Below are 24,499 nucleotides of genomic sequence, written 5' to 3'. Positions count from 1 at the left end.
ACTGGTTACATGCTAATACTTTGAGTTTCTACCCATTATCCCTACTTTTTGTTGTCTGTTGATCAATCAATTTCCCAATTATGTCAGTAAGTTGCCCTCCGTCCCATGGGCTTCTATCTTAGTTAATGATCTCTTATGTGGCAATTTATCAAATGTCTTCTAAAAGTCCATATAAACAACTCTGTAGACATTCCCCTATCCACTATCTTAACTGCCTCTTGAAAATTTCAATGAGGCTTGTCAGGCATGAGCTACCTCTCATGAATCCATGCTGACTCTCCCTGATTAATTGAAAATTTTCAAGGTGTTCAATTAACTCATCCTTGATTAGAGACTCCAACAATATTCCCACCACAGAAGTTGGGCTAATTGGTCTAAAATTCAAAATAAAAATCGAAAGAACTGTGGATGCTGTAAATCAGGAACAAAAACAAAGTTGCTGGAAAAGCTGAACAGGTCTGTCGGCATCTGTGAAGGAAAAAACAGAGTTAACATTTTGGGTCTGGTGACCCTTCACTGGTTTTCCACTTTCACCTTTCTTAAAAAGTGGAGTAACATGCACTTTTCCAATCCAGAGGGACGGTTCTTCTTAATAGGGGAACTCAAAAAGATTATAGTTAGGGCATTTACAATGTGCACCCCTACTCCTTTAACACCCTCGAATGGAAGCCATCAGGTCTTGGGGATTTATCACTGTTTAATTCCATTCGTTTCCTCATTACCAATGTTTTACTTACATTAAATTATTTAGTGTCTGACCCGATCCACTGTTAGTCTGTCAGCAGTTCTGAGGAAATTATCTTCCTTTTCTACTGTGAATACTGAGGCAAAGTAATTATTCAACATGTCTGCCATATCCCCATTTTTGCTATCTGGCATTTCTGCCATTTCTCCTTTAGTGAACTGACATTGCTCCTGACCACTCGCTTTCCCTTTATGTAACTATAAAATGTCTTCTTAATTTTTTTGATGGCCCACGCCAGTAACCTTCCATATCCCCTTTTAGTAGCTCTTATAAGCTGCTTTGTAGCTGCTTTCAGGTCTTTTGATTCTTTCCCATTCAGCAGGACCTGCGTTGATTTTTGCATTTTTGTAAGCGCTTTGATTTTGTTTTATGCTGTCACTTATCTCTTCAATTATCCATGGCTGCATTTTCGGTGAAGCGGAGTTTTTCCTTCTCAGGGGTATAAACTTGTTTTGCATTGTGTTAATTTTTTTTATTATTGCAAAAATAGACTTTATTCATTAAAAAATTTTTTTGTGAAGGCACTGTTACTGAAGCAGTTCTTTACAGTCTTTGCACATGAAGAACAAACAAATATTGGAATTTGGCATTCCCTGCAGTTGCAGAAAACAAACCCAAAGCATTTCTTACTTATGCAGGACAATCTTTGCATACATTTGAGATACCAAGACAGTCTGATAAGTGAACGGACCCTCGCTGTATTTCAGCAGAAGGACCTTAAACAGTGGTTTTTCCCCATTGCCCCTTGGCGGCAGCTGCCCCAAGCCCTAATAAATTGCTCAGCACATAGTCCTGAAACTTGGAATGAGCAAGTCTACAACACTTGGTTCAGGTTAACACTTTGCACTGGAAGAGCAACAAGTTTCGGATAGATCGAAGAGCGTCTTTTACCGAGTTAGTGGTCTTCCAGGCACAGTCAATGTTTGTCTCGGTGTGTGTCCCAGGGAACATAGAGCACAGTCCTGCATCACGGAGCTGCTCAGGATGAGCCTCAGTAGAAACCACTGCATCTCTCTCTAGACCTTCTTTGCAAAAGCACGTTCCAGAAGGAGATGTGTGACTGTCTGTCCTCCGCATCACAGCCACTTCGAGGGCAGCGTGCAGTGGCACAGAGAGTCCAGGTGTACATGAAGGATCAAACAGGTAGTGCCCTTCTCACCACCACCCAATTTACATCTTGGTGCCTGTTTGAAAGTTCTGGTGATGAGATATTGTGCCAAATGACTTTGACAGTCTGCTCAGGGAGTCGCCTGACAAGAACCACCCTCTCCTTTTCCCACAGGGTTTCCAGGCTGTTGAGTGCTGACCACTGCCTGATGGACTTGTGGTTAAAAGGTGTTTTCCTTCACAAATTTTTCCATGAGGGTCAGGTGATCTGGAATAGTCCAACAACTCGTAATGTTCCACAGCAATGAGGCCAGACCCATCCTTCGTAACACAGTCCATCTTTGATCTCCAAATGAATTGAAAGATGACTCAGCTGACTGCAGTGGTGCAAGGGAATAGGCCAGACCTGTGCCACATATAACAACACTATGAGTACCCCACACGTGTTAAATGTTTCTTTAAACATCCTCCACTGTTCTTCAGTTGTTTTAGTCTTTGTATCATTTTGTTAAAGTCAGCGTTACATAAATCAAAAACCTGCATAGCAGATTTATAATTTTCACTCCCAAATACTACATTGAACTTTATCATGTTATGATCACTAGTTGATAAATATTCACTCATAATTAGATTACCAATTAAATCTGACTCCTTACTAAATTCAATTTTGCTTGTCCCCTTGTTGCATCCAGGACATATTGCTATAGGAAACTATCGTGGACACACTCCAGAAATATCTGACAGGGTGCTTGTCTGCCTTGCTCAACCTAAGTTAAAATTAAAATTCCCAATTAATACTACTCTGGCTTTGCTACACACTTGCCTAATTTCTGCATTTATACAACCTAGTGCTTCTGGGCCTCCGTATACAAACCTATTATAGTTTTAGATTCTCTATTGTTCTCCAGTTGCACTCACAAGGTGTCCACTGAATGCTTTCCTCTCATTGTATCCTCCCTCACCTTTGAATTAGTTTTGTTTCTCATCTGTATAGCTACAATACCTTCCCTGCCATTTTCCCTGTCCATCCTGTGAATATTATAACCTGGTATATTTAACTTCCAATCCTGACCATCCCGCAGCCATGTCTCAGTAATTGCTACTGTATCATAATCTCCAATTTGAATTTGTGCCTGCAGTTCATTTAATTTATTCCTCACACTCCATGCATTTGTATGTAGAACTCTTATTTGGGCCATACTCTGTCACCTAACCCTCAGTACTGATACTTTATTCACCTGTTTATTATTTCTCTCTTCTGGTTTAAACAACACACTTCTTATTGTATTGCCAATACCTGCCAAAGCAGAAGAAGATTTCATGACTATTTCCTTACTCTGTCTTTTTACTTGATATTGAAACTGTATTAACCCCCTAACACCTCCCCCCTCCATCTACTATTTTAAAATCCTTGTGACCATACTATTTAGCCTTTCTGCTTGTACATTGGTCCCTGATAGGGTCAGATAGAGTCCATCCCAAAGGTACAGGTTCTTCCTGTCCCAATACTGCTGCCAATGCCCCACAATATGAAATTTTCTTTCCTACACTGATCCTTTAGCTCCATGTTTACTTCTCTCATTTTCTTATCTCTATGTCAATTTGCACATGGGTCAGGTAATAATCCAGAGATGATAACCCTTGAGGTCCTGTTATTAATTTTGTTCCTAATTCCTGAAATTCCCCAAACAGGACCTCTTGCTTATGTCATTGTTTGCTACATAGACCACAACAACTGGATTCTCCCTCTTCAACTCCAGTATCCATTCAAGCCAGTTTGAGACGTCCCTTACACTGGCATCAGGCAACTCACCATGTGGGACTTTCAATCCTGCTTACAGAGGATGCTATCTGTACTCCTAATTGTAGAATCCCTCAACACTCTCACTTTTTGAACCCCCATTTGAATAGCCTCTTGTACCATGGTTCAGTGGTCAGTTTGCCCATCCTCCCTGTAGTTCTTTTCCGCATCCACACAGGGAACAAGTACCTTGTTAAAAAGTCAAGCGTGAGGCTCCTCAGTGCTAAATTCAGGATCCCTCTACCTGCCACACTTGTAGCCACACCCTCCTGTACCTGACCACTGGCGAAATTTGAAGTACTCAACCTACAGGTTGTGTCTGTCTCCTGAAACACAGCATCCAGGTAACTCTCTCCACCTGTTGATGTGTCATAATGTTTAAAGCTCAGACTCCAGCTGATCAACTCTGAGCCGTCATTCCATGAGCAAACATGGTCACTGTGAACCACAATGGGGTTCACCAGCTCCCACATTATGCAGGTTGCTGACTTGCTCACTGAGCTGGCTTGTTTTCATTCAGACATTTCATCACCATGCTAGGTAACATCATCAGTGAGGCCTCTGATGAAGCAATGTTGTTCTACTCCACTTGGAATTTATACTGTCCAGTCCGTCATGGTGAGTAATATCATTTCCCTGTCGGACAGACAGGAAGGAAACTAGCCATCACAATACACAAACATCAGCTAGCAGCAAAACAACACGACAAACATTCATTAATATCAGTACACTCGGACAATGAAGCCCATCAGTTTAACTGGGACAACATAACCATAGTAGCCCAAGCCAAACATAGACGTGCATGGGAATTCCTAGAGGCATAGTTCTCAACCCATAATGCAATCAACAAACATATAGAACTGGACCCCATATACAAACTCATACAGAACAAAACTGGAAATGACACTACTCATCATAATGGACCAGACAAGCGGAGTAGAACAATGTCGCTTCATCAGAGGTCTCACTGATGACCTAGCATGGTGATGAAACGTCTAAACAAAAACAAGCCAGCTCGGTAAGCAAGTCAGCAACCTCACCCACAACCCAAACTACAAATCTTTGCTAAAACCTTAAATCCCACATAATGCAATTTCAACACATCACCTGGACCTACATCTCTAAATTATTTAATTAATTTTTAATTTCTTTTTTAATAATTCCTACTGGTCTTTAGTGTTTTACTTTGTAAAATGTTTCTCTGATTTTCTTTTTAATCTGAAAGCAATTTAGAATAGCTCTTCAAATTAGCAGTTACTTACCAAACAATGAACTAACGACTTTTCCTTTGACGTGACTTTGTTTTTTCCCACTCGTTCTGAACCCCAGTCCCCTCGCCCCTGCTGGCTCCCCTTTCTCTCTCTCTCTGGGCTCCCAAGGTCATATGTACGTGCAATGGGGAACAAACAAGTGATCAAGGAACCAAATGGATACTTTGCATCCATCTTTACAGTGGAAGACAGCAGTGGCATACCAGAACTTCAAGAGAGTCAGGGTGCAGAGGTAAACATAGTGGCTATCACTAGGGAGAAGATGCTGGGGAACCTGAAAAGATCTGAAGGTGGATAAATCGTCATACTAGAAGGACTACACCCCAGGCTTCTTAAGGAGATGGCTGAGGAGGCATTGGTAGTGATCTTTCATAAATCATTGGAGTTAGGGAAGGTCCCAGAGGACTGGAAAATGACTGATGTAACACCTGTTTAAGAAGGGAAGGAGGCAGAAGATAGGAAAGTATAGGGTGGTTGGTCTAACCTTGGCTGTTGGTAAGATTTTAAAGTCCATTATTAAGGATGAGATTGCAGAGTACTTGGAAATGCATGCTGACAAAGCTGTTAGAATTCTTTGAGGTGTTATCCAGAAAATTCAACAAAGGAGAACAGTGAACGTCATAGTCATAGAGTCATATTAGCATGGAAACAGACCCTGCGGTCCAACAAGTCCATGCTGATCATGTTCCCAAACTAAACTAGTCCCACCTGTCCCTGCGCTTGGCCCATATTCCTTCAAACCTTTCCTATTCATGAACTTATTGAAATGTCTTTTAAACGTTGTAACTGTGCCTGCATTCACTACTTCCTCTGACAGTTCATTCCACACATGAACCACTTTCTGTGTAAAAATGGTTGCCCCTCATGTCCTTTTTAAATCTTACTCTGCTCACCTTAAAAATATGTCCTCTATTTTGAACTCCTCCTCCCCAAGGAAAAGACTTTTGTCATTCACTTTATCTATTTGGATCCAGAAGGCCTTTGACAAGGTGCTGCACAGGAGACTGCTAAATAAGATAAGAGCTCATGGTTTTAGGGGCAAGATACTGGCATGAATAGAGGATTGGCTGACTGGCAGAAGGCAGAGAGTGGGAATAAAGAGGAATTTTTCCAGTGCCAACTGGTGATTAGTGGAGTTCCACAGGGGCCAATGTTGGGATGACGTCTACTCATGTTATATATTAATGATCTGGTTGAAGGAACTGAGGGCATTGTTTGCAGATGATACAGAGATAGGTGAAAGTGTTGTGGAAGTGAGGAAGCTGCAGAAGGACTTGGATAGGCTGGGAGAGTGGGCAAAAATGTGGCAGATGGAATACAATGTGGAAAAGTGAGGTTATGCATTTTGGTCCAAAGAATAGTGTTGTATGCAATTTTCTAAATGGGGAAATGCTTCAGAAATCTGAAGCACAAAGGGACTGAGGAGTAGTCGTTCAAGGTTATCTTAAGGTTAACGTGTAGGTTCAGTTGACAGTTAGAAAGGCAAATGCAATGTTAGCAGTTTGGGACTCTGTATCTAAGGAAGGATGTGCTGGCCTTGGAGGAGGTGCAGAGGAGCTTCACAAAATGATACCCAGGAAGGAAGGGCTTGTCAAATGAGAAATGGTTAAGGATTCGACGTCTGTACTTGATGGAGTTTAGAAGGATGAGGGGGCTATTCTCATTGAAACTTAAAGTATACTGAGATGCCTGGATAGAGTGGGCGTAGAGAAAATGTCCATTAGTAGGAGACAGTAGGGTACAGCCTCAGACTAAAGGGATGACCCTTTAGAACGGAGATGAGGGGGAATTTCTTCAGCCAGACAGTGGTGAATTTGTGGGACTCATTGTCACAGAAGGCTATTGAAGCCAAGTCATTAGGTGGGTTTAAAACAGAAATAGACAGGTTCTTGATTAGTAAGGGGAACCAGGGTTATAGGGAGAAGGCTGGAGAATGGGGTTGAGAAACATAACAGCCCTGATCAAATGGCGGAGCAACTCGATGGGCCAAACAGCCTAAATCTGCTCCTATATTTTCTGGTCTTGTGTAGGTTCAATTTTCATTTTCTGCTCATTCTCAGTCTCCTCCCTCACTGTCTCTCTCTCTCTCTCTCTTTTTCGACTCCCAAGTCCAAATCTACTGCAGAGGAAGAGAAAGGTATCTCCCTACTCATTCTCCATAAGTTAAAATGTGAACAATTATAATCATGTTCAAATAACTAGCCTGATTTTGTTCAAATATATTGACAGACCCAAAGTATAAATGATTAAGATAATCAAACACATCCTTTCTCAATATGTATTTACACGGAGTCAGACTTGGAAGTTTATTTTGAATGATGAAAGAAGCAAAGCTAAATTTGTAGATCCTTAGGTGGCACTGTATAACAACACAGGAGGGTCTTGTGCACAGTAGTAGCCTCCCTGTAAAATCTATTCAAAATGGTGCCGAATCATGGCAACTGGAAAAGATTTTCACTGTATTTTACTGTTTTTCTCATGGTAAAATATATGTGACAGTAAAATCATTCATTCATTAGCGGTCTGGGTTTGAGTCCCATTAGCCTCAAATATGTGTCATAATCTTAGCAGGTTGATTAAAATAATAGAAGAAATGTGATGATCCTGGTACTTAAGAGTCCTTATCATGTGTTCTTTTAAAATTACTTTTTCACCTGAAAACTAGAACAGGAAACATTACTGATGTAAGTAAATGTTCAAATGGTTAATTTGCAAAAAGTCGAAACATTAAATAAAGGATTACATTGCATAATATACAACCATAAAGCTAGCTAATAGCTTGTCGTCAAATCCTGGTGATCTGATGGGGAGATAGAAACGCGACCTTTTCTGGGAAATTAATTAAAGAGCAACATGGTATATTTGCCAAGTTTTCTATTCTAATAGAAGTCATCATTTGAGCATTGGTCATTCACTGGGGTACATGACTATGCAGTTTTGTACAACTGACCAATTGAAATTTGGAATTGGGAGATACGAAGAGACATATCCCTCCTCAATTCCTCGCTGACTACCTCCTCCAACCCCCACAACTCCCACCCAACTTTTTGTCTCCACACTGATCTTCTGAATCTCCAAACACTCCCGGTCTCTCTGACTCTAACATCTCTCATATGAACAGAGAATGAGAATAACCCTTTGGGCCAGCTCCACCATTCACTAAGATCTTGGCTGATCTGATTTTAATCTCAACTCTACATTCCTGCACACTTCTGATAATCTTTGTTAATCAATTTACCTCTGCCTTCAAAATATTTAACGATCTTGTACCCATTGCCTTTTCATGTAGGGAATTCCAAAGACTCTCCAACTCTCCAAGAGAATTGTTTCTTTACCCCCTCATCTCTAACCCTAAATGGGCACCCCCTAATTTTTAAACTATGACCCCTAGTTTTAGGTGGTCCCGCAAGTGAAAACATCCTTTTGAAAACCATCCAGTTAAGACCCCTTGGGATCTTGTATATTTTCATTAAATCATCTCTAACTGTTCTAAACACCAGAGGATACACGACAACTCAATCCTGTCTCAGCTCATAAGGCAATCTAATTATTCCAGATAGTATTCTGGTAAGCCTTCTTCCAATGCATTAAAATCATTTGTAACCATAGTACTGTACACAACATTCCAGGTGTGGTCCCACCAAAGTCCTGTATAACTGAAGCGTAACCTCCGTACTCTTGCATTTAATTCCCCTTGCAATAAAACATAAAATTCTATTTACTTTCCGGATTATTTGCTGTATGTACACACTAATCTTCAGTGATTCATATACTAGGACACTCAGTAATCACTGCATGTAAGGATATCTGAGGCCAGAAGGGGAGGCAAGAAAGGAGGGGGAGTTGCGTTTTTGATTCAGGGGATCATCATCGCAGCGCTAAGAGAAGACATTCTTGAGGGTTCGTCCACTGAGTCTCTATGGGTAGAAGTGGGAAATAAAAAGCGGGGGGAGATCATTTTGATAGCATCGTATTATAGGCCTCCCAAAAGTCAGCAGAAGATTAAGGAGCAAATATGTAAGGAGATCGCAGATAGCTGCAACAATAATAGGGTTGTAATAGTAGGGAGTTTTAACTTTCCTAACATCGACTGGGACTGCCACAGTGTTAAGGGCATGGATGGAGAGAAATTTGTTAAGTGTGTTCAGAAAGAATTTCTCATGCAATATGTAGATGGCCCTGCTAGAGAAGGGGCAAAACATGACCTCCTCTTGGGAAATAAGGCAGAACAAGTGATGGAAGCTTTAGTAGGGGAGCACTTTGAGACCAGTGACCATAATTCCATTAGTTTTAAAAGGGAGGCTAGGCAGGACATTGCAGGGGCCCTAGCAGAGATATTTGATTCATCGACAGCCACAGGTGAAGTGCCCAAAAATTGGAGGGTGGCTTATATTGTGCCATTATATAAGAAAGGCTGCAGGGAAATACATGGGAACTACAGACCAGTGAGCCTAATGCTTGTGGTGGGTAAGTTGTTGGAGGGGCTTCTGAAAGACAGGATCTGCAAACATTTGGAGAGGCAAGAACTCATTTGGGATAGTCAGCATTGCTTTGTGCATGGGAAATTGTCTGACTAACTTGTTTGAGTTTTTTGAAGGGGTGACCTAGAAAGTAGATGAGGGCAGTGCAGTAAATGCTGTCTATGTGGACTTGAGTTCTTGAGTAAGGTTAAATCTCATGGGATCCAGGGACAGCTGGCCAATTGGATAAAAATATTGGCTTGATGGTAGAAGAGAGAGGGTGGTGGTGGAGGGTTGCATTTCCGACTGAAGGCCTATGACCGGCAGTGTGCCACAGGAATCAGTGCTGGGCCCACTGTTATTCATCATTTATATAAATAATTTGAAGGAGAATTTAGAACATATTGTTAATAAGTTTGCTGATGACACCAAGATTGATGGTACAGTGGATATGAAGAAGGTTATCTGGGAATGCAGCGAGATCTTGATCAACTGGACCAGTGGGAATGAGGAATGGCAGATGAAGTTTTAATTTAGATAATGCAAGGTGTTGCATTTTGGTGGGTCAAACCAGGGCAGGACTTACACGGTTAATGGTAGGGCCCTGGCGAGTGTTATTGAAGAAGGAGATCGAGGGGTACATGCTCATAGCTCTTTAAAAGTAGAGTCACAGGTAGACAGGGTACTGAAGAAGACTTTTGGCATGCTCGCTTTCATCGGTCAGGGCATTGAGTATAAGAGTAGTGACATCTTGCTACAGCCATACAAAACATTGGTGAGGCCAAATTTGGAGTACTGCACGCTGTTCGAGTCGCCCTGCTATGGAAAGGCCATTAATAAACTAGAAAGAGTGCAGAACAGATTTACTAGGATGCTACCTGGACTTGAAGATTTGTGTTATAAGGAGAGGTTAGACAGGCTGGGACTTTTTTTCCCTGGAGTGTAGCAGACTGAGGGGTGACCTTATAGAGGTGAATAGAATCATGAGATGCATAGGTAATGTAAGTAGCCAACAGCTTTTGCCCATGGTAGGGAAGTTTAAAACTAGAAGGCACAAGTTTAAGGTAAGAGTGGAGAGATACAAAAGGGTCCAGAGGGTAGATTTTTTTTTCACATAGAGGGTGGTGAGTGTCTTGCACAGGCTGCCAGACAAAGTGGTGCGAGTACGATTTTGTCATTTAAGAAACACTTAGACTGGGATGTTGATGGGATAGGTATGGAGGGATATGAACCAAATGGGATGAGTTTAATTGTGAAAACTTGACAGCATGGACAGGTTGAGGAAAGGGCCTGTTTCCATGCTGTAGACCTCTATGACACTGTCTCTGGGCTGTGCAATTTACATAATTGTTTCTCATAGAATCCCTACAGTGTGGAAACAGGCCCTTCAGCCCAACAAGTTTACACTGACTCTCAGAGCATCCCACCCAAACCCTTCCCCCTATAACCCACCTAATTTACACATCCCTCAACACTACGGGGAATTTTCCATGGCCAATCTACGTAGCCTGCACATTTTTGGACTATGGGAGGAAACCGGAGCACCCGGAGGAAACCCACACAGACATGGGGAGAATGTGCAAACTCCACACACAGTCACCCGAGGGTGGAATTGAACCTGGGTCCCTGGCACTGTGAGGCAGCAGTGCTAACCACTGAGCCACTGTGCCGTGTTTTGTTTTCATGCTTTCTGCCAAAGTGGAAACTTTCACACTTTCCCACATTATAATTCATTTGCCAGAGCTATGCCAACTCACTTGTCCAATCTTTGAATGCTCCTAATATCATCTTCACAACTCATCTACCTATTTTGTGGCAACAGCAAATTTAACTACTATACTTTTGGTCCCTTCATACAAATCATTTACATGAACTTTAAAGTGTTAAGCCTCAGCACTGACACCTGTGGCTGTCCACTTCATCGCCAGTTTTGGTGTCATCTGCAAACTTACTAACCATACGTCCTATATTCACATCCAGCTCATCTATATAAATGACAAAAAGCAGTGGACCCAGCACAGATCCTTACGGCACACTGCTGGTCACAGGTCTCCAGTTTGAAAAGCAACCCTCCACCACTACCCTCTGTCTCCTACCTTCGAGCCAGTTCTGTATCCAGATGGCTAGTTCTCCCTGTATTCCATGTGATCTAACCTTGTTAACCAGTCTACCATGCAGAACCTTGTCAAATGCTTTACCGAAGTCCACCATTCTGCCTTCATTAATCCTCTTTGTCACTTGCTCAAAAACTCAATCAAGTTAATGAGACACAATTTCCCACTCTCAAAGCCACGTTGACTCTCCCTAATTAGCACTTGCTTTTTCAAATACATGTAAATCCTGTCCCTCAGAATACCCTCCCATCAACAACTTGCCTACCACCTTTCTTAAATAATGGCACCACATTTGCCAAACTCCAGTCTTCTGCACCTCACGTGTGGCTATCGATGATACAAACAACTCAGCAAGCGGCCCAGCAATCACTTCCTAGGCTTCCCACAAAGTTCTGGGCATACCTGATCAGGTTCCTTCTTCAAAAGAAATCCAACCAATTAGTTAAGCATGATTTCCCTTTGAGAAAACTATGTTCGCTCTGACTGATTACCTTGAACTTATCCAAGTGCCCTATTATAAATATCTTTATTGATAGCTTCTAACAATTTCCCTGTGACAAATGTTAAGCTGACTGGCCTGTAGTTTCCTGCTTATTCCTCCCTCTCTTTTTGAACAAATGAGTTACGTTAGCTATTTTCCAATCTAAAGGAACTTTCCCTAAATAGAGTCATAATGTCTGTTTCCATGTTATATGACTCTTTAGTCCAACTAGTCCAAGCCAACCATGTTCCCAAACTTAACTAGTCCCACATGCCTGCTTTTGGCCCATATCCCTCCAAACCTTTCCCATTCATGTACTTATCCAAATGTCTTTTAAACATTTTTACTGTACCTGCATCCACGACTTCCTCCAGCAGTTCATTCCATACACCAGCCATAAATCCAATGAGTTTTGGAAAATTAAAACCATCGCATCAACTATACTACTGGCTACTTCCTTTAAGACCCTAGGATGAAATCCATCAGGATCTAGGGACTTGTCATCTTGTGGTTAAGACTGCATTTAGTGCAGCTGCATTCATTGCTCAAACCTTTTGAGTATAGGAGTTGGGAGATCATGTTGAGGTTGTACAGGATGTTGGTGAGGCCTCTTCTGCAATATTGTATCCAGTTCTGGTCACCCTGTTCAAGGAATGATATTATTAAGCTGGAGAGGGTTCAGAAAAGATTTACCAGGATGTTGCTGGGAATGGAGGGTTTGAGTTATAGGGAGAGGCCGAATAGGCTGGGACTTTTTTCACTGGAGCATAGGAGGTTGTGGGGTGACTTTATAAAATCATGAGGGGTATAAGTAAGGTGAATGGCAAGTGTCTTTTCCCTAGCGTGGGGGATTTCAAGACTAGGGAGCATATTTTTAAGGTGAGAGAAAGATTTTTTAAAAAGACATGAGGGGCAATTTTTAACAGAGTGCTTCATGCGTGGAATGAACTTCCTGAGGAAGTGGTGATTGCTGGTACAGTTACAGCATTTAAAAGACATTTGGATAAGTACATGAATAGAAAACGTTGGAGCAATATGGGCCAAGAGCAGATAGGTGGGACTAACTTAGTTTGGGATTATGTTCAGCATGGATTGGATGGACCCGAAGGGTCTGTTCCATGCTGTATGATTCTATGACTCTATAACTCACAGTTCCACCAATTTACTCATTAATACTTCCCTAATAATTGTAATTTTCTTAAGTTCCTCCCTTTCGGTTCTGGATTTACAGTTTCTTTCCGAATGCTACTTGTATCATCTCTGGACTGATGCAAAATATCTATTAAGTTTGTTTACCATCTGTTTGTCCTCCATTACTAATTCCCCAGAATCATCTTTTTTTACTTCATTAACTTCCTTTTTTTAAATATCTGAAGAAATTATTCCTTTTTTATTGTTGATACACTTTATCTTGTACTCTAATTTTTCCCTGCTTATTAAATCTTTTAGTAACTTGTTGTTTCCTTTCCCCACCCTCTCCCAGTTTCTGTCCTTCCTAAAAATCACATACCTTTCAATATTCATGTTCCAATCTAGGTCATACTATAGCCACAACTTAGTAATGGCCACTTGGTCGACGGAATGGTGGTTCAGAGGTTAACGTTGCTGCATCACAGCACCAAGGACCTGGGTTGAATTTCAGACTTGGGTAACTGTGTGGAGTTTGCATATTCTCCAGGTGTCTACATGGGTCTCCTTTGGGTGCTCCGGTTTGCTGTCACAGTCCAAAGATGTGCAGGCTAGGTTATTTAGCCATGGTAAATGCACGGTTATATGGATAAAGTAGGAGCTGAGTTTGGGTGGGATGCTTTTTGGAGGGTTGATGCAGACTTGATGAGCCGAATGGCCTCTTTTCACACTGTAGGGATTCTATGATTGGTCAACTGATTCAATGACTATTTTTGTGGTGTTGACTAAATATACTTTTGTAATGTACCTTGGAGCATTCAGCTGGGTTAAAGGCATGATGATGGATATCCAACCTGACACAATTTGCATGAACAGAGACAAAAACTATCACGAGAGACAAGCTTCTCTTGAATGGTAATTCAGAGGTGAATCAGGACTTTCAAGTGATGGCTTCTGTGCCTTGACAGGTCAGGAAGGACTTTACATTGATAGCGTACTCATGTGATCAACATGCTTTGCGTTGTTCAACTTTATTAGCTAAAATAAAAGTCAAAATAGAAATACAATGAGGTTGTTGACTTGCTCACTGAGCTGGCTTGTTTTTGTTCAGACATTTCATCACCAAGCTAGGTGACATTGTCAGTGGAGCCTCCGATGAAATGGTGTTATTCTACTCCGTTTGGAATTTATACTGTTTGTGTCATTTCCGGTTTTGATCTGTATGGATTTGTATATGGAGTTCAATTCTATGTGTTTGTTGATTGCATTACGGATGGTGAACCTTGCCTCTGGGAATTCCCATATGTGTCTATGTTTGGCTTGGGCTGCTACGTTTAGAAACGTCTGAACGAGAACAAGCCAGCTTGGCAAGCAAGTCAACAACCTCACCCACAACCCGAGCTGCAGATCTTTGCCTAAACTTTGAATAGAAATATAATTCTTGATGAGATGACCATTGCAATTAATTCATTAAAGAATGAACATTGCACTATGAACATAGCCCCACATAAATCAATGTTAAGTTGTATTAAGTATGAAGATCAGTGCACCTAACCTTTTAAAACAGACTTCTCAAAGGAGCAGTGTGCAACAGGAGATTTTTGCAATACAAAAACTATGACTTGCTTTAAAACCATTTATCAAATGTTGTTCAGAAGAAAGCATCTCAGAGGAGAAAATGAATAAAATGATGTAACAGTCTGGTTTGAAAAGGAATGGGCCTTTCATCTCAGTTTGGCAATCAGTTCAAACAAGTTTATGGTCATAAAACATCAAATTGTGTTGCATCTGACAAGAAGATTGTAAAAGAAGCAGCCGAAAGAGAAGTCTTGTTTTTGTCTTCTCTATTTTTGAAACCCAAGAACGGGCTTGGAGATTTTTCTCTGTGATTCATCAATAAAATTCACGCAAAAAGTTTTAGACATGAGAATTATGTGCTGTGTCGGTGCTTTGAGTGTGTAAGCTGAATATTTCTTTTAATAAGAATTTCAGCCAATAAACAAATACATTACTACTTCTAACATTATGTATCTGTTTAAAATGTCAATATCTTCCTATAGAGTACTTGCTGAAACAGGGACTGGAATTCTGCCTCAGGACCATGCAGAAGTCCCAATATAAAATTCAATGGAAGTTTACATTTCTGATGGGCAAGTTCCTGGTGTTTGGAATCCACAGAAAATGACCCCAGATTTGAGTTAGAGCCAGAAACTTTACATGGTTCTGATTCAGTAACCTGAAAAGTTACTCAGAACATGTTAGAAGATGTAAAACCTGCTGTAATCCTTAGCTACCTATTAACTTGATCCCTCAACTTACCCCCAATCCATCCCACAAAAGCTATCCCCCCCTACACCCACGGACAGCTGATTCCCTCCAACCTAACCTGATCACCAACTCAACACTCAACATCGTCACAGTAATCAGATACCAGCCTTCCTCAGACCAACAGAATCCTTGGAGCCAACAACTCCCCTTTCAACACCTGAATCCTTGATGACACCCACCACTGACTCAAAACTCGTGCCACCAAACCCACTGACTCCCCCTGACCATGACCTGATTAACCCCAATGGACCAATCCCTCCCAACTCCTATCCCCTGAACCAGGAATTCTGAATCAGATTATTTGGTATGTATTGTACTCATGGAACATGAACTAGAGTTCCATATCTTTTCAACCTCTGGCTTTGGTTCTTTCAGCTAAAAGGTATACGTATGTCCAGGATTCACACTGCCCACAAGCTTAGTACTGCAGTTTTGTAAGTCGAACATAATTTGCCAGTTATAGGCACGGTCCCCCAGTGCATCTAAATCTGCATATAGTAATCTACATCATAAATTTTATATATCCTCTGCAAATTTGCAGAGTATTACCTCCACAACCACATTCAAATCATCCATGACTAATATTAAAGAAATGCAAAATGTCAGACTGGAAACCAATATTAAACTGGAAGAAAAACAGTTTTAAGAGAGTGATCAGTGCATGGAGGCAAAACCCTGGAATTGTTTTGAAATAATTAGATGCAGTGTCTTCAATGGATGGATGACTTATCACGAAATATCTTTGTTATCTATAAAGGCTTTATTCAAACTAGATCAGTTCCAGTACCCTATATATCCAGATACAGTCCTTTGTCATTTGTGAGAAAGCAGTTATGAAAGCATACACTATTCTCAGCTTTATAAACAGGGGCATAGAGAATAAGAGCAAGGAGGTTATGTTGAACTTGTATAAGACTTCAACTGGAGTATTGTGTGCCGTTGTGGGTGCTACATTTTGGCAATATGTGAATGCATAGGAGAGAGCACAGTAGAGATTTACAAGAATGCATCCAGAAATGAGAAACGTCAGTTAAGAGGGTAAATTGAAGAAGTTCTGTTTGCAGAGAAGAGGGCTCAGAGAAGATTTGATAGAAGTTTTCAAAATCAGGATCTGGCTGGATAGATATACAGGGAGAAGCTGTTCCTGCTCGTAAAAGGAAGAAAAATTAAAGAATATAGTCTTTAGATGTGCAAAAGAAGCAAGAGTAACATGAGAGGAAATGTTTTCATACACCAAGTAGTTCAGTTATGGAATGCACTGAAAGGAAATGTGCTAAAAGCAGGTTCAATCAAGGCATTCAAGAGGGGATTGGATGATTATTTGGAAATAAATAATTTGCAAATGTATAGGGGAAAATGAAGGAGGTTGGTACTAGATAATGACGCTTATTTGAAGAGCTAGTGTGAGCATGATGGACTGAATGGCCTTCTTCTGTGCTGTCAGAATTCTGTGATCCTGTGGTTTGTCTATGATAATGATATCTTCTGGGCAACACTTCTGGGGAAACACAGTTCTCATCACAGTGAGTCAATGGGACAAAATTTAAGCTTGCACAGCTGAACAGGCTGAATTAGTTCAGAGTGTGTACAGTTCCACCTGATTAAATGTCTTCAGGATTTGTTTAGACCAATAGAACTAATGTGCTTGCAGTTTGTTCAGTTCCACATGGTGGAAAACATTGAGTTTTTTTTATAGTGGCCATTAGCCATATGTTCTTTTATGTTTAATTCAATAGGGTGGTTCAAACGCACCCTAGACAATCAAAGCTTACAAACTCCACAGAATGTCAACTGCCTCCCTACTGATCTCCAGTAGTATTCTAGTGGAACATTATTTGCAGACAAAATCATCAATCTGGAGGTTTTGCATTTGACAACCTAGGCAAATTTGACAAGGATCACTTCTTACTAACAAAGAAACCTAACACACTTGGAAAATGCATATCTGCAAATCAAGAGAAAGCCATAAGTAAATGTGAGGTACGTAAAGCTAAAGTGAAAAGCATTGCAGACAGAAGAAAGATACCATGTTGGGAAATAAGGAAAACTGGAGATGATGAAAGAATTGAGCTAAAGGGAGTAATTAGATCTCACATCAGCTTACTGAGCTGTCCAGTAAGTTATTACAGGGATAAGAATACAATGTTTACAGAACAATAAACTGTTGAAAAGCTGGAATGTGCTGCTCAGCAATCTATTTAATCATCCCTCGTGATAATTAAAAGATCCTGTGACTTTGATAAACCATTACAAGTACAAAGAAAGTCAAATTAACCAAGAAATTGTTTTATATATCATCTCCAGTAAAAACCACTCAAGCTTTGCTGGTTTTTGTCTTAAAACTTAAAATATATTTTAGTTTTTTCCCCTGATTTTAAATATCCAAAGATAATTAAACACAAGATCAAATATATGATTCCAGTCACCACAGATCTACAACTGTCTTTTAAAATCTGCAGTTGGTTGTGTCAGTGAACTGTGTTAATTGACTCCTTTACCATGCTTAATTGCCTACAGTTTGCCACATTGCACATGGTACCTTGTGATAATCTCAGGAGTTGCATGCTTAGCAAGTGGGGAAAGTCAATTGTGGGAGAGATCAAAGGTTACAGGGGAATGAAACTATGGTATTAAGTTCTTGAAACTTTAACAGAGAGTCAAGCTTCCCAACAGCGAATCTTTCATGTGTATTTGTTAAGGGGAGATTTGGGTCTGACATGAATGAACCTGTAAATGCATACGAAATTCCAGCTGAGGTTAGAATGAGAGAGAGAGTTTCAGTTAATTTCATAAGCAATAGTAATGTAAACCATTTAAGATTCATTTTCTGTTTATTCTTATTCAAGAAAGTAGTCAGGTTAAAAGAAAAATGGTTAAATTGCATAAGCATGCTCCGATGCTGATACAGCAGACAGGCAGAGTTTTTGTGAAAATGTGACATGCATTAACACTGAGGCATTATTTGGAAATGAAATGTGAGGTGACTCTGTACCACACCACGAAGTGTCAAAGCAATGGTGTTTAGTTAAGGATAGGAACCAAGCACAGGCTTCAGAGAGGAGATAGGATGGTACCTGGGAGGATAGGGAGTGGTGAAACCAGGGGTGACAGGCACCTCACACTTCTAGAAACTGTTAAAAACAAGGTGTTTGTCTAAAACAGACCTTTTCAGAATTTGAGTAATTTTTTTTTATGTGCAATGTATAAATATCTGATGAATCCTCATTGAGTTAACTACCTCAAAATCTTCTCTAAATCTTTCTCCTAATGTTGGCTCAATAAACAATCGTTGAACTGTACCTAGAGGCACCTGAGATTATATCATAAAGTAATCTAACACAACATATTTGCATGTCATGAATGCTCATTGAAAGGTAATCTTGCAGGAATTAAGGTCATCTTTCATGTTAAATTCCATGTGAGTGCAAAACAAATATATATGGTATGCAGCAGGTGAGGTAGTATACTTGCTGGAGTTGAAGTAAGTAACCTCTGCTTTCTCCTCTTTAGGGAAAGTTGTGACAAGCTGTGAAAGAGATTGGGAGGAGGCAGGCAAAAGGGATTGAGGCAGGGCTGATTGAGACAGGGAGGGAGGAGGCTTACCTGAGTCAGAAGAGAAAGGGAGCCACATGGGGGTGTGTGGGTATGATTGGGGATAGGATGATGTCCGAGGCAAGAAAGAAGAGAGTGATAGAGACTGTTTGAGGCAGGCAAGAGGAAGAGAGGCTGTCCGAGATGACAGGAGAATGTGAAGTAGCAAATATATATGAAGGAGAAAAGATTCAAGCATCATGGCTGTGGTGATCATCTTGTTCAAAAACAAAGTTGCTGGAAAATCCCAGCAGGTCTGGCAACATCTGTGAAGGAAAAAACAGAGTTAACGTTTTGGGTCCAGTGACCCTTCCTCAGAACTCTGTTTTTTCCTTCACAGATGCTGCCAGACTTGCTGGGCTTTTCCAGCAACTTTGATTTTGTTCCTGATTTACAGCATTTGCAGTTCTTTCAGTAATCATCTTGTTGATGGAGAAGAAGCATTCAGGGAATAGATGGTCAGGTAGAGGGATTAGTGTTATCAATGGTGGGGCCCTGAGTTTTGAACTCAGGGTATTGGCAGCAGAGAGAAAAGATGCATTAAACAGGAGAGCGAGGGGCATTAGTGTGGGAGTTCAAAGGTCATAGTCATGTATGGATGGTCTTATATTGTACAGAATTGTACAGTACAAGTGAAATGGATACTGGGAAGTGTTAGGTTGGGCATGTGAATGCTAATAGATGTAGGCACAGAAAGGAGAAAAGACATGTAAAGGGTGATGGTCATAGTGTCTTGGGTAATGGGGAAAGGTTCAAAGGTAACAGGGAGATAAATGGCTACCTTGATGGACGAGAACGGGGACACGCTGGCTCCGTGGCTAACACTGCTGCCTTACAGTGCCAGACACCCAGATTTGATTCCAGTCTTGGGTGACTTTGTGGAGTTTGCACATTCTCCCTGTGCCTAGGTGGGTTTTGGCCAAGTGCTGCAGTTTCTTCTCTCAATCCAAAGACGTGGGTTAGGTGGATTGGCCATGCTAAATTTCCCCATAGTGTCCAGGGATGTACAAGGGGAGGTTAGAAGGTGTTAATTTCGAGACTGACTGACAGCATTTCTATCAGCTGGTCCTGAAAATACAGCGGCTCCAGAATTATTTTGTATTCACTCGTGGGATGAGGGTGTTGCTGGCTGGGCCAGCATTTATTGCCCTTTCCTAGTTGCCCTTGAGAAGGTGGTGGTGAGCTCTGTTGTTGAACTGCTGCTGTCCACCTGCTGTGGGTTGACCACAGTGCCCTTAGAGGCAGGGACACCTACCATTGCATCACAAGAGCCCCCTCACCTCCTTTTATTCTAGTCCTCTAAATAAAAGTCAGTATAACAGATACTTTCTAATCAACCTGTTCAAGATATGTTGCTATATACCTCTGGAACAGGTAGAACCTGAACCTAAACCTCCTGACTTGGAAGTCAGGGCACTTTCACTGTATCACGAGTGCCCCTTGAGGCAGCATTCCATTAGCTTTTTTTTAATTATTCTTTACACTTGTTCATGACACTTTGATCGTTTATTCACTTGCACACTTTGGTTTCATCGGAAATTCACTGTTTCTTGCTATTTCCCTTTAGCCAAGTACTCCATTCTATCCATTCTAGGTCCAAATTGAGTGATTTCATATTTGCAAGCATTGCAATCCATTTGCCACAGTTTTACTCAATCATTGAATTCCATCAACATAATTCTTTGTTTCGATCCACAGTGTTTGAAGTTCCAACCAGTTCTGTGTCAGCAGTGAATTTGGATACGTGTCTTCCCTATTTCATTATCTAAACTGTTACTAAATAGAGTGAATGACTGGCTAGCAATCTCTGATTAGGGACTTTATCAAAGCTTCCAGACATCAGTTTAAATAACATGCAGAGATAGTCCCTTGTCCATCAGTCAGCATTTTCCAAAAATTTTGTACTTATTTCAGATTTCCAGCATCTGGAGTATTTTTGTTGAAAGTTTTAAAATGCTCAAGATTTCGCAGAATTGCTGCTATGTCTTGTGGAGCCAACATTTCACTTTGACTGACAAGGGAAAGAAATGTGCATGTTGATTGACTAGATAGCCCAGCTCCATAATTTGATATTTGTAGTATATTTGCTGAATTCAAGGGATAAATCAAACTTAGACACAAACTATCCTGAACTGCAATTGTAAAAATGTGTATTGTCTTAGTGAATTGGAATTTTGCCAAAGTATTGGTTACTTTGTAATACCAGATGTCAATGTAATTATGTGCAAATCTCCATTCAAATTGTCATGTGATTTTCTTTATGTGAAAAATAAAGGAAACAATGAACACTCTTCACTCAAGTGAATATTAATCATTGCATTCCTTTAAGCATTTATGTATTCAAATTTTTGCTTATTGTACAAATTAATGATGCTCAAGTTCTTGAATTTCCAAATCTTGAAGTGATTGCCCACTGGGTGGGTCCTTTGAGGAGTAAACAACTCAATTAGTTAATTAAATCTCACTTAAACTAGTCAAACCTGTTGATTTCAACTAGTATGACCTGACTTCAAATGTACAAGCCAAGTCATTTGGCTGCAGCTGGTTTCAACTTTTCACTTTTCACTTTTCACTTTTCACTTTTCACAAGATAATTCATTCTATATGGAAGAATTTTTATGTAACCAGGCTCAAATTCAACCAATTAGAATGTTAAATCAAACAACCAATTCCAGTTAAAAGTGGCCAGAAAACATTGGTGATAATTGGGATTCCCACTCAATTCTTTCTGAGTTCAGGACGAATTAGAAGTAATTATAATTGGCATTAATTGTTAATAATTAATTAGAACGGCATTCTTATTGACTGAAACTTACAGTTGAGACCAGATAATTTCAATTGTTTCTCGGTTTTACAGGTAACTAGTTTATCTTGAACCTAAGCACAACTACAGAAGTGCATCTTGTCTTTGTTCTCCTCTGTTGCTCCAGCTCTATTTCCACGTAACATCTCACACCAAAATTTTCGTCACTCACCCACGCTAGCTGATATTGTAAATAACTAGCTGATATTGTAAATAGTTTTTGCTTCTCAATCACTGTCTCCTCAGTGGCAACCATGCATTTCAAAGATGGCACCAGTTTATTATTGCAATCCCTTCCAATTTTTAACATTTTCGTTTTCTCATTCATTAGTAACATTAATGTGAATGACAACATTACAGTGTATTACATGTTAGTAAGTCACATTTGTTACAATGAGAGTATTGCTATTTATGGATGTAATACTCTCCTATTTTCGTAAGTGTTCATGAAGAGCTATAAAGCCAAAGATATCCAAGAAGTTATGTTTTCAACCTCCCTGTGTTGTACCCCCACCCCCACCTGTAATAGGTACCATCAAGTCGGCTGAGCAGACTTCAGGAGGCTTAAACTTTGAGGAAGGAAGGTCATTGAAGAGAGCTAGCAACTGAGGAATAATAGGCTGACTAGAACCCTCCCTCAGGCTTACAGATAGAGATCTGGGATTGATATTGTTAACAGCCTGCACACTAAATTTTGAAGGGTCTAGGCCCGAAACGTCAGCTTTCCTGCTGCTCTGATGCTGCTTGGCCTGCTGTGTTCATCCAGCTCTACACCTTGTTATCTCTGGACACAAAATGTTGCTTTCTGAGTACTTTCAATTTTTTGAATAATTTAAGAGCATGAGGAGCTCCATACAATGTATGCTAGCTATTGTAGAGAACTTCAGTGCAAATGTGTGTATCCTCTTTCAAGTATACCACTGGACTTTTGATACCATCTGTAGTTGAGCTGTCCTGTACGGAACTCCTAAGCCTGGAAATGAAACTGTTCCAATTAATACGATGGAACTGTTAGTTTTCAAAGTCTGAGAGTTTGTTTTGTCTGATTTCACTGAATTTGCTGAACCGTTCTCTATGGGTGAAATTTTACTGTTGCGTTGAGGCTTCCTAGAGAAGGCCTGAAAATACATGGGACATCCATGTGCACGCGCAAGTGGCTAACTGTACACAATCATACAGTGCCCAGTCGTTTAGTTATGTAAAGACAAATGCACTGGCATGGTGGGCGAGTGCAGGAATTTGCTGGTCCTGCCACTACCTCATGGGGTCAGACAGCATTTGGACAGATATCCCCTCCCTGTCATCCTACAGCAATTGTTATTTGTTAGTTGTGTGTAATCTCTGAGAGTGCTGTTGCCCTTTGGATCTGTAACTGCCTGGATCCAAAAAGATCTGTGAACCTCACGATGATTATTTGCGAGTAATTGCTATGTCCCAGAAAAGAAACGAATGGCCCCTAAGGTTACTACAAGCCCTCTTCAAGCTTGCCCAGGAATAATGGAAGGTCTTTCTTTCCAGCTTTGGCAACAGGAGGCCCTCAGATGGGACTGGTTGTAGTGTTATGAAAAGGGTTAATAATCTTTTATATTTGACGAAGGTAAGTGGCATGCTGTAGTCACTGCAAAGCGGAAGGTGTGAGTGGAGAGGGATGGCAGACACGGGTTTTGGGTACTAGGCTTCAGCATCACATGGCACATATGGACTGAATGTGTGGGAACTGGTTAAAGCTGTGAAAGTTGCACCAGTTGCAAGAGGGTTCATGTCTGTAACACATAATAGGGAGGGCACAGCAGTAGTGACAAGCATGCATTCTCATTAAGGCATTAAGTGCCTATTCAAATAACACTCAATCCTTCTATCCATTTGCAGGGCAAAAGAACACATCACATGGAGGGGTACTTCAAGACTGGTGGTGACCTGCCTATCATCTGCACACTGATGCCTGTTGAACAGGAAGGTGTCAAATTAGCAAGTGAGCTATACGGATGAAAAGGCAGAATCCCACGGCATTAAAGTGAGGATGCCCCCAGTCTGGTGTGGAGAACTGGGCATACAGAAGATACACATGGCCTATTGATGGGAATATGGATTGTGCACAACTTTAACCTAGCAGTCGAAGGAGGTAAGAAAGGTGGAACCACAACAAGATGTCCTGAGGTTGTCATCTCAGGGTGCCTGCAAGGGTTAGCTGTGGCTCCTCCTCCCCTCTGCTAGTGACCCCAATGTCTCCAGCAGTTGAGGGAGAACCTCAGCAGGCTGCAATCCTCTAGGCCTCAGATCACTAGAGGACAACCGCCAAGGACATCTCAGACAATGGAATATGGAAGTCAGCAGGCTGCTTCAACCTCAATGGTCGAAGTTGGGGTTGTACAAAAATGCTGTATAATCAAGATCAAACTTAAAACTGTAACAGAGTATCTAACAGTGGTCATTTTTTTTTTAATCAAAGGCTCTTCTTAACATTTGAAGGCCACCTTTTGATTTTGGCAGCTAATTTTTAATTTTCCAGGGCTCCTTTTCAGTTCTCACTGACTTATTTCTTAGGTGATGCAGTCCCATAGTAACAATACCTCATACATTTTTGTTGACTTATGGATATATAGACTCACGTAGAAGCAGAATTAGAAGAAGTCACCAGCATCCTCAATAATTATCAACACCCGACTAAAC

The 24,499-nt window shown here is 40.8% G+C and overlaps 1 protein-coding gene across 5 annotated transcripts in view; it reads left to right on the top strand.

Moving 5' to 3' along the window:
* Positions 1-24,499, top strand: part of si:dkeyp-120h9.1 (Y+L amino acid transporter 2-like) — a 158,675-nt gene that overhangs the window by 25,046 nt on the left and 109,130 nt on the right. For 4 of the 5 annotated variants that reach the window (XM_048610143.1, XM_048610163.1, XM_048610121.1 and 1 more), the window contains exon 2: positions 23,699-23,951. The exons of the other annotated variant lie outside the window; for it this stretch is intronic. The gene's annotated coding sequence lies outside the window, so the exon portion shown is untranslated. The remainder of the gene's footprint in view (positions 1-23,698; positions 23,952-24,499) is intronic. 5 annotated transcript variants of the gene reach the window in all.

The sequence above is a fragment of the Rhincodon typus genome, chromosome 2 (assembly GCF_021869965.1).
Source record: "Rhincodon typus isolate 14 chromosome 2, sRhiTyp1.1, whole genome shotgun sequence".
In the NCBI taxonomy this organism is placed as follows: Eukaryota; Metazoa; Chordata; class Chondrichthyes; order Orectolobiformes; family Rhincodontidae; genus Rhincodon; species Rhincodon typus.
Note: the sequence above shows the minus strand (reverse complement) of the source record. Positions and strands in the feature narration are given on the sequence as shown.